Source organism: Bos taurus, chromosome 19 (genome assembly GCF_002263795.3).
Source record: "Bos taurus isolate L1 Dominette 01449 registration number 42190680 breed Hereford chromosome 19, ARS-UCD2.0, whole genome shotgun sequence".
NCBI lineage: Eukaryota > Metazoa > Chordata > Mammalia > Artiodactyla > Bovidae > Bos > Bos taurus.
The window spans coordinates 27,841,601-27,852,315 of NC_037346.1; the positions used below are offsets into that span (position 1 = coordinate 27,841,601).

The following is a 10,715-nucleotide window of genomic DNA, read 5'->3' on the forward strand; positions in this document are numbered from 1 at the left end:
ATTGACTATGCCAAAGCCTTTGACTGTGTGAATCACAATAAACTGTGGAAAATTCTGAAAGAGATGGGAATACCAGACCACCTGACCTGCCTCTTGAGAAATCTATATGCAGGTCAGGAAGCAAGTTAGAACTGGACATGGAACAACAGACTGGTTCCAAATAGGAAAAGGAGTACGTTAAGGCTGTATATTGTCACCCTGCTTATTTAACTTATATGCAGAGTACATCATGAGAAATGCTGGGCTGGAAGAAGCACAAGCTGAATCAAGATTCCCAGGAGAAATATCAATAACCTCAGATATGCAGATGACACCACCCTTATGCCAGAAAGTGAAGAGGAACTAAAAAGCCTCTTGAAGGTGAAAGAGGAGAGTGAAAAAGTTGGCTTAAAACTCAACATTCAGAAAACGAAGATCATGGCATCTGGTCCTATCACTTCATGGGAAATAGATGGGGAAACAGTGGAAACAAACAGTGTCAGACTTTATTTTTTGGGGCTCCAAAATCACTGCAGATGGTGACTGCAGCCATGAAATTAAAAGACGCTTACTCCTTGGAAGGAAAGTTATGACCAACCTAGATAGCATATTGAAAAGCACAGACATTACTTTGCCAACAAAGGTTCATCTAGTCAAGGCTATGGTTTTTCCTGTGGTCATGTATGGATGTGAGAGTTGGACTGTGAAGAAGGCTGAGCACCGAAGAATTGATGCTTTTGAACTGTGGTGTTGGAGAAGACTCTTGAGAGTCCCTTGGACTGCAAGGAGATCCAACCAGTCCATTCTGAAGGAGATCAGCCCTGGGATGTCTTTGGAAGGACTGATGCTAAAGCTGAAACTCCAGTACTTTGGCCACCTCATGTGAAGAGTTGACTCATTGGAAAAGTCTCTGATGCTGGGAGGGATTGGGGGCAGGAGGAGAAGGGGACGACAGAGGATGAGATGGCTGGATGGCATCACTGACTCAATGGACGTGAGTCCGAGTGAACTCCGGGAGTTGGTGATGGACAGGTAGGCCTGGCGTGCTGCGATTCATGGGGTAGCAAAGAGTCGGACACGACTGAGCGACTGAACTGAACTGAACTGAACTGAAAGCAGGAGACACTAGTTCTACTCCCTGTCGGGGGGATCCCCTGGAGCAGAACATGGCAACCCACTCCGGTATTCTTTCCTGGGAAATCCCATGAACAGAGGAGCCTGGCAGGCTATAGTCCATGGGGTCGCAAAGAGTAGGACACGACTAAGTGAAAAGAGAAAAAAACAAAAGCAACTAAGTTTTCTTCCATGAGCCAATCTGTCTCCTTCCCTAATGCACTAAGTTACGAGTTTTGGTATTTGCTGTTATAAGCATACTAACCGATACGAATCTACAGATCTAGAGAGTTAGTAGTTATGTGGGTTGAATGATGCGATACTGACAATCATCTGACCTACAGAAAACACCAATTTCATATGATTCAACCCAATGTAAATTAAATAAATCCAAATGGGTTTCTAGATCAGTTCACAACGCTTTTGGCTACAAGTAATAGGAAACTCAGTTAACAATGGCACATAAAACAGACATCTATTTTCTCTTCCACAACAATAAACCAGAAAAAAAAAGCCAGTATGTAGCTGGCTCAGGAACTGAACAATGTTAGAGGTCTGCATTGACCTCTTCTGTGATTCTCTTAACATTCCCCTTCTGACTTCAAGATGAATGCCAACTGTCTCTGTTTCTTTCAACAGACAAAGCAGAAGCCTTTCTAAAAGTCCTCAGTATAGGAATTCCTTGGTGGTCCAGTGGTTAGGACTCGATGCTCTCACTGCGGAGGGCCAGGGTTAAACCCTGGTGGGGGAACTAAGATCTCCAGAAGCCACACACTGGGGCCGAAAAAAAAAAGTTCTCAGTAGATTTCTCCTGGGCTAAAACTGTGTCGGGCTTCCCTATCACATGACTACTGCAAAGGCGGCTGATAAAGTAACTTTGTCTTCCAGCCCCTACAGCTAAAGCAGCTAGGGGCCACAGTGGTAGAAACTGCAGGGTGCCACAGTTGCTTACAATTTTATTGTTGGGAGCCCGTGATTTTTTTAAAGTTGTAAATCTGTGCATGATGTCTCTCTAGAGATTTGATGAATGTGGCCACCAGTGAAAAAGCATTTTGCTTCTGGAAACGTGATGCTGTTTTCACTCAGGGTCAGCCCAACACCACTTCCCAGAATCAGAGATCCCATTTCAATTTCAGTGCCTTAGAGTTTTTTAGTGCCACATATGTAGCATAGAGTGACTAGCTAATGAAGAGCTTTAGAAAGATCCTATCACTTGCAGTATACTTTATCCCTCATAATCTAGTGAAAGGAGACTTTTCTAGAGTCTGTCAGGGACCTTGTGCATGGGTGGGATATGCCTGATGGATCCCCATACAGTTTCTCTGTCCATTGGAGTCTTTAAATTCCCACTTGCACATTACATCGGAAGGCATTTGGCCTTTCAGAAATAGTTGATGGGCCAGTATAAAATCGAGATTTGCATTATTCATAAAACACAAAGCAAAACAAAACCTATCTGTTCTGGCAGCTAGGCAACCATCAGCTCCCTGTTCAAGTTAGTGAACAGAATCTCCATTATTTACCCCAGTGCTTCTCAAATGATCAGTAGGGAAGAACCGGTTTTAATTATTTAATTATTTTCAATCTATCACAAATTGATGCTTTTATAATTTACATTAAAAATAAATTCCTTGAAAAATAAAGTATAAAATTTACACGACGACATATTTTTTGGTTATAACTAGTATTTATAATGGCAATCCACTTCTGTATTCTTGCCTGCAGAATCCCCCGTGGACAGAAGAGCTCTGCGGGCTACAGTCCATGGGGTCACAAGGAGTTGGTTACGACTGAGCGACTAAGCACAGCATAGCACAGTATTTATAAAAGTACTCTGACAAATGCTCTAACAGTTTTTTAAATACTTAACTCTCAAATTGTCTACTCATCCTGAACCTGAAAATAACATTTCACGAAGTGGCACCAATCTGTGGACCACAGTGAGTACCACCAATCTGCCTCCAGTCCAGTTCAGTTCAGTCGCTCAGTCCCATCCGACTCTTTGCCACCCGGTGAATCGCAGCACGCCAGCCCTCCCTGTCCATCACCAACTGCATTGATCACTGAGCAAGGCTTTCTTAACTCTCCTTGCTATTCTTTGGAACTCTGCATTCAGACGCTTATATCTTTCCTTTTCTCCTTTTCTTTTCCCTTCTCTTCTTTTCACAGCTCTTTGTAAGGCCTCCTCAGACAGCCATTTTACTTTTTTGCATTTCTTTTTCTTGGGGATGGTCTTGATTTCTACAAATTAAATACAAAATATTTTATTTAATACCCCTATGTTTTACTTCATGGAGAGAACATCAGAGATGATTAAAACCATTTAAAAAAGTGAACCAAATACAAGAACACGATAATTAAAACATACTTGGTCCTTTAAAAAGAGAGAAAATGAAAGAAAAAAGAAAAATCGCTTTTAGTTGAAAAATTAACAACCTTTGGACAGCAGTACAGTTAGCTGTTCAGTTAAGGAACTCTTTGAACCCTGGAACTGGTGTTTCAGGAATTCATGTTGTAGACCAAATTCAGCAGAGGCGAAAAAAAAAAAAAAAAAAAGAATGTACATGGTAACATTTTAGATAATGAGAAAAAACAAAACTGCAGTTAACAAGATAGCCAGAATGTCTAACTTCAGAATTGTTTAATGACTCACAGCATTATCCTTGAATTCAGGTGTTCTTTAAAATGATAATTACAAAGACAATAGAATTCTATTCTGATCACAATGACAAGTGAAAATAATGGAATACAAAATTATGAACACCACTGGCAAGTGGAACTTAAACCGCCAAAAATCAAATCACTCCTTTAAGAGGACTATGAACAATCATTATTACTTTAAAATTATTCACTATTGCTACTTTTTTTCCGATAAAAAACATTTATTGCTCCAAAATATATTTTCTGAAGAAGAATTGGTGAACAATTGAAGAAGAGTTTCTGTGTTAAGATATCTAAAATATCTATGAGATTAATGGTATTACTATTTTAATTGGTTGATTTGAAGGAAACGGTAAGATGAAAATAAAAGTTTCAAAATTTTGTTTTAGGAGAAAACTCAGATGCTTTAGGGAAAAAAAATTACAGAAACACTCAGGTTTCCATATTTTTTCATATAATAACGCGATGCTTTTTTTTTTCCCCCGAAAAAGAAATCTCACTTGAAAAGCTTATCCCACCGAAAATAACACTGTGACCCCGACGTGATTTGAACACGCAACCTTCTGATCTGGAGTCAGACGCGCTACCGTTGCGCCACGAGGCCTTCCCGAGGCCGCGATTTGACGGTTCTCCTGAACAGATGCATCGTCATCATTAATGGGCGGGGTTTTATTCTTAGGCCTCACCCCGGTTTGTCGTCGTGGTTCTTCTAGCGGCCAGTGGGCTGGACCCGCGCTCACCGCGGGATTAAAACCATCCTCCTGATAAATCGTAGTTAGGGGCACTTGGTTTAAGGCTCAATTCTTTAACTTTGGTGCACATTGTCTTCGGTTACTCAACAGAGAAACAATTTCATGTGTTTGAGATTTATTTCTGGAGCTTCCGGGGCTAATAAAGTGTCGGTGCACAACTGGCACCCTAGGCATATTTTAGATTTAATCTCGGCTCTTCCTTTACTTGGCCTCTCTATACTTTGGTTTCTATCTGCTTATAATCAGTCTCTAGCCTGGTGACTGCAGCGCACTGGCGGTGCCCAGAGGCAAGCGCAGCTCACACGTGGGTGCTTCGTACACCACACCAGTTATTTCTATGTTCTCGTCGCTTTCGTCCTTCCCTCGGCCTAGGTCTTAATTCAGTTCCAGTTTTGGACCACTGAAACCAGGACCCTGTAGATCTAACTATTAAGGAATCCCGGGAATCCCAGTATAATGTGAAGCGTTGGTGGTATAGTGGTGAGCATAGCTGCCTTCCAAGCAGTTGACCCGGGTTCGATTCCCGGCCAACGCAAGGTTATTTTCCTCTTTGCTTTTTCTTTCTTTCTTTCTTTCTTTTTTTTTTTAAAGATTCCTCATGAATTACACTGGTGTAGTTATCTTCTGCCTCCCTTCTTGTGTTTTTAAAATTATCGTCAACTGAACGGGTCTAATAAGCTTACTGAACGGTGAGGATAATGGCTCATAAACGTTTTGAATGGAGAGAACAATTAATTTAGCTGCACATTTAAAATGAAAGTTACTTGAAATAAAACATAAACTTGAAATTTAGAATGTGAGTTTGTGAGTCAGTACAAGCCATTCCTCTTCTGCTTTTCTTCTTCTTCCAGTCTTCTTTTTATCTCTATCCCATGACTAGGGACAGGTACTTCAGAAATAAACATAGATTTTAACAGCTGTAAAAAACGAGGAAGGACAAAACAATGTACATACTCCTCCCCGTCGGGGAATCGAACCCCGGTCTCCCGCGTGACAGGCGGGGATACTCACCACTATACTAACGAGGAGTGAGCTGCGGTGCTCTTACTCCAAATCCTTGATCTATATCTTATCGAATTCAGCGTACCAAGGGCGAAGTTCCTGGGTGGGGATGCTGTCCTTCCGTCCACTAAGATATGCTGACCCAATTCTATGCACGTTCTGGACGATAACTGAGTGAGAGTCCCCAGAAGGGCGAAAACGTGCAGCTGTTACTGAGACACAGACCTCCAAGGCTGCAGAGACCTGAATTCTGACAGTCCTTGGTCTCTCCCAGGCATAACTGAATAGGTCCCAACCCATTTCACTACCTGTCATCCACTACTACAAGTTGACGGACATCAATTAAACCGCAACCAGGCTCTGGCGGTCGAGGGGTGGCACCAAGCAGTATGTGGGGGAGCAGAAAGCGAGTGCTTGCCCAAGTTCGGAGGCGCCTTCCCTCTTCCCGGGACACTGAGGACTGTGCACTGTGAGCCCCTTCCTGACACCCGAGTGTCTACTCAGAACAAAAGAGCTGCCTGCACACTTTGAAGCGCTCAGTTCACTCGGATCCCTTTCCAACCCAGCCTCAGTGCCCTTCCAAGTGAGAATCACTTTAGGGCGTTCTGTCTGGCTTCTGCAAAACCAGAAGGCCGGGCTCGTCCGGGATTTGAACCCGGGACCTCTCGCACCCGAAGCGAGAATCATACCCCTAGACCAACGAGCCGACGCACAAAACTAACCGCGGACGACTTTAGAGGTCGTCCCAGGCTTTCTGCGGTCCTAGGGCTGTGAATCACGGTGGCCTGATCTTGGTGCGCACCCAGGGACCACCAGCCCCGATGCAGAACACATTGGAGCAGGGGTCTGGGATTCTCTCTCTGCTCTTGACCGCGAGCTTCGACTCCTCCCAGGAAATAACGTCGGGGAAGTGGGAGGGAGTGGTCTCGGCCTCTCCCACGAGCAGCCTTCCAGGACTGCCTCGAGCACCAGTGTAACCTGCTTCCTAGGATCACTGTCCAGGTGCCACTCCGTAATCCGGGGTCTCCACTCTTCCTGCTTCTCCCAGTCGTCCTTGGACTCAGCGCTCTGCGCAGAGTTTTGAAGACTAGCGGTAGAATTGCCTGTTTGGGGACAATTAATGAGTCCTGAAATCTCTCTGGGAACACCAGTCCCTCTTTCGGTCCCTGCGTCTGGAGCGACCGACACTGCGAGAGCCCACAGTCTCCCCACACCGCAGGGTAGTGTCCAGGCGAGGGAATAATTCCTGGGGCCAAGAAGACCCACGAAGGGGGCGTCATTGAGATGAACGGCTGGCGAGGTCGGGTTGAGGGGATCGGCTTTCCAAACTGCGAGTTTCTAAGGTTTTAATACACTTCGCCTGCTCTCACTTGGGGGCCGCCAAGAGTCCATCCAGGCAGGACCTGGTGGGGTCAGTTGCTCGCCAGCTTAGTTCCTGCTCCTAAGTGTCTTCCCAGAAGGGTTCTGATCTGCCCCTGAACTCGACCCCCTCGTAGCATCTCTGGACTGAACCATCTTGCTTTATAGCCCAGTCTTATGGTTTGTGAAGCCAGCCCCTTCTTAAAGCCCTACTCACAGATACTTCGTTGGAAGGCGGGGAGGTCGGGGACGGGGGGCGGGGGAGGGGAGGGACTTCGGAGAAGGGTTCAGCTCTTTGCTTGTTCTTTCTCAGGCGTCCCTGGCTGGACAGTGGGGTAGGGCAGCAGAGAACACCCCATCCTTTCCTGTCAGCCTCCCAGGCCTTCCAGATGGGTGAGGAGTGCTGCAAGGCATCACGCTCCCTCTAGCCTTTTCCATTTTCTGTCTCCCCAGTCCTGGGCACCAGCCTTCCCCAAGTCTCTGGTCATCTCTTTCTTATCTACTGTCAGGCACTTAATCGGCACAGAGGCCAAAGCCTAAAGCCCTTATATAACACGATGAAGGCTTCCTTTTCTAGAAAAATCCATACCGTATCTATGGACCTCACTTTTAGAATCAAAGAACTAAGGTGTAAACAACTGATGTCATTTCAACTTTGGTGCAAATATTTTACATTTTAACAGGAGTCAAAACTTTACAGGGAAACACTGAATTCTAAGGTATAACTGGGCCCTCACCTCATGGGTGGTTTGAAAGAGAAAGGGTGGGAAAGGGTGAAAAGATATTCTTGGTGAATTTGAGAAGACAACATCATGACCTTCTCCCTTTTCCTCGGACTCCACTTCCGATCAGTTACTGAGTCCTAGTGTGTTTTTTATACTAAACATGTCTCGAATTCATCCCCTCCTCTCCATCTCTCCTATAGCTGCATTGGTGCAAGTCTTTGACACTTCTAAAACCGAACCCTGTCCTCCTGAAAGTCCCTTGCTCCCCACCCCCCACCCCCATACTATCTGATCCCTTGTGTTATTCTTCTATGTAGCATTTACCTAGCATATCACATCATTTAATTTTAAAAACATTATTGTTGTGTTTATTTTTCTCTGCTGTATTCCCAGGACATTGAACAAAGGTGTTAGAGAACAAAGGTGTTTAATAGAACACAGGCAAATTTCCACATGGTCTTTTTAAGAGTCTAAGACTCACCTCCAGAAAGCCTCCCCTGATCAAAAGTCTCCCCTGATCAATCTCCACAATCAGGCTCGATGAGGTGCCACTTCTTTTTTCCACCTTATCCCAGTGCCCAGTCACTGCCCTTGGGGCACTGTGCTGTGACCTCGTCCTCCTTCCTATGAGGAAAGAGGTTTGCCTTATTCATCTGGTCATGCACAGTGTGCAGTTCAGTGCTTGGCACAAATCTAGTCCTGGTGGTGCTGCTCCACTTACTTGACCTGTCATCTCGATATAGCAAGTCCTTCAAGCCAAATTTGTGCTCAGACATCTGGCAGTGGTTCCCAGGCCAAGGATGGTGTCCAGACCTTTCTGCCTAACTTCCAAGAAGGTTCGGACCCTGTCAACTGTTCATGGATCCTACTTCTTGCCTCCTTCTCCGCAGCATTTACTTCTACTCTTACAATCTTGGCTTCAGTGCTCCGAAAATGTGGGCTGCTCTTCCACCCCGGCTCCCTGGAGACCCCACCAGATATGTTCTCTTCTACTTCCATTCTGTCCACAGGATCCCAGCCCTTTCACGTCCTCTTTCGGGAACCAGAGGGCGCCATACTAGCCGTTGCTGCTGCTGCTGCTAAGTCGCTTCAGTCGTGTCCGACTCTGTGCGACCCCATAGACTGCAGCCCACCAGGCTCCGCTATCCCTGGGATTCTCCAGGCAGGAACACTGGAGTGGGTTGCCATTTCCTTCTCCAATGCATGAAAGTGAAAAGTGAAAGTGAAGTCGTTCAGTCGTGTCCGACTCTTCTCGACCCCATGGACTGTAGCCTACCAGGCTCCCGTCCATGGGATTTTCCAGGCAAGAGTACTGGAGTGGGTTGCCATTGCCTTCTCCGTATAACATATATACATACATATAATTCTGAGGCCTCAAAGCCAAAAGAACTTTAATGAAGAACCAAGCAAAACAAACCGACTCAAGTTCTAGGGATGTCCCGGGGTAGAGAAAGATGTAAAGGCGGTGGGAAGGCTGCCAGGGCTGGTTCACCAGCACCAGCGCCGTGTGGCGTCCTCTGGGCAAAGGAAGGTGCAGGCCTGCATTGGGTTTCTTCCCTGGTCACTGCGGAAGGTTTTGGAGCAGTCTAACGGTGTTGGAGAGTCCCTTGCACTACAAGGAGATCCAACCAGTCCATTCTAAAGGAGATCAGTCCTGGGTGTTCATTGGAAGGGCTGATGCTAAAGCTGAAGCTCCAATACTTTGGCCATCTCATGCGAAGAGTTGTCTCATTGGAAAAGACTCTGATGCTGGGAAGGATTGGGGGCAGGAGGAGAAGGGGACGACAGAGGATGAGATGGCTAGATGGCATAACCGACTCCATGGACATGAGTTTGGGTGAACTCCGGGAGTTGGTGATGGACAGAGAGGCCTGGTGTGCTGCAATTCATGGGGTCGCAAAGAGTCGGACACGGGGAGCTTCTCTCAAACGGTGATAAGGGCGCTCAGAGCGCAGTAATAGCAACCTTGGGTCTTCAGATCTAAAAGCAGTTAATTCATTAGGATAAGAAAACAAACTCATTCTCTCATTTGAAAGGCACCGCTGGGATTCGAACCCAGGATCTCCTGTTTACTAGACAGGCGCTTTAACCAACTAAGCCACGGCGCCAAAGACACACAAAGGTTTTCTAAGGGCGTATACACAAATTTACCACCGGAATCCTGGTCACAATTTACTTCTCTGAACTTAATTTTGATAAATCATTGTTTGACATCAAACATCCATTCAAGAGTTGCCCCCGATATTGAAAGAAGAAAATTAAAGACCTCAACCTTAGCAAGAAGCACATGGTTGGAGGGTGTCTGTGGTACCGACTGGATCAATCAATCCCCGTAGAGGTCTAGGACAGAAGGCAGGTAATTGTAGAGCGCGTCCAAGAAGAAAAACGAAATCGTAGTCGGCAGGATTCGAACCTGCGCGGGGAGACCCCAATGGATTTCTAGTCCATCGCCTTAACCACTCGGCCACGACTACATATGCGTTGTCGTGTTACTCACTCTCACCCTTTCTTAGTCTCCAAGTTCCGCACACACTTTATCTCTTCTATAATTCCGTGCTTCCCGGGCTAGGAGACTTTTCAGCAAGAACACCAAAAAGCAGAATTGTGATTGACTTCACACTGGTGGCCCCGCCCCAACTTTCCGGGATGCTTCCCCCATTCTCTCGCCCGCCTCCAACAGCGCACTCTCAGGGAAGAACAGACGCGGAAGCTACCCTAAGCCCGGCGGAACGCCCTTCCAAGCCCTGGACTGAGCGGGCAATTTGGGTTTTGAAAAGCAGTGGGTTCGTTGTCGTTCGTGATTGGGAAGGTAACTAGCTCCAGGTACAAACTCCCGGGTATATTGGAAGGAGTAAATGTAGTCCACCGAATCGGTGGACCTCAAACTCCGGGCAATTGTGAACAGGGAAGCCTGGCGTGTTGTAGTTCATAGGGTCGCAGTCGGACACAAGTAAGCAAAAGTAGCCTTTCTGGCCCGTACGGGGATCGAACCCGCGACCTTGGCGTTATTAGCACCACGCTCTAACCAACTGAGCTAACCGGCCAGCTGCTTAAGTGTTGTTCTTTGAATGTATCATGGATCACTGAAGTACGGCAAACCCATTTTTAAAATCCTAAACCTTTG

At 46.0% G+C, this 10,715-nt stretch overlaps 7 non-coding genes across 7 annotated transcripts; 1 reads left to right on the forward strand and 6 right to left on the reverse strand.

Moving 5' to 3' along the window:
• Positions 1-4,285: 4,285 nt before the first annotated feature.
• Positions 4,286-4,357, reverse strand: TRNAW-CCA (transfer RNA tryptophan (anticodon CCA)). The gene has a single exon. It is a non-coding gene; the product is annotated as a tRNA-Trp (tRNA).
• Positions 4,358-4,968: 611 nt separating this feature from the next.
• On the forward strand, positions 4,969-5,040 carry TRNAG-UCC (transfer RNA glycine (anticodon UCC)). The gene has a single exon. It is a non-coding gene; the product is annotated as a tRNA-Gly (tRNA).
• A 421-nt stretch (positions 5,041-5,461) lies between these two features.
• TRNAD-GUC (transfer RNA aspartic acid (anticodon GUC)) lies at positions 5,462-5,533 on the reverse strand. Its single transcript has one exon. It is a non-coding gene; the product is annotated as a tRNA-Asp (tRNA).
• Positions 5,534-6,141: 608 nt separating this feature from the next.
• Positions 6,142-6,213, reverse strand: TRNAP-CGG (transfer RNA proline (anticodon CGG)). Its single transcript has one exon. It is a non-coding gene; the product is annotated as a tRNA-Pro (tRNA).
• Positions 6,214-9,625: 3,412 nt separating this feature from the next.
• Positions 9,626-9,699, reverse strand: TRNAT-AGU (transfer RNA threonine (anticodon AGU)). The gene has a single exon. It is a non-coding gene; the product is annotated as a tRNA-Thr (tRNA).
• A 284-nt stretch (positions 9,700-9,983) lies between these two features.
• Positions 9,984-10,065, reverse strand: TRNAS-AGA (transfer RNA serine (anticodon AGA)). Its single transcript has one exon. It is a non-coding gene; the product is annotated as a tRNA-Ser (tRNA).
• A 496-nt stretch (positions 10,066-10,561) lies between these two features.
• On the reverse strand, positions 10,562-10,635 carry TRNAI-AAU (transfer RNA isoleucine (anticodon AAU)). Its single transcript has one exon. It is a non-coding gene; the product is annotated as a tRNA-Ile (tRNA).
• Positions 10,636-10,715: the final 80 nt, after the last annotated feature.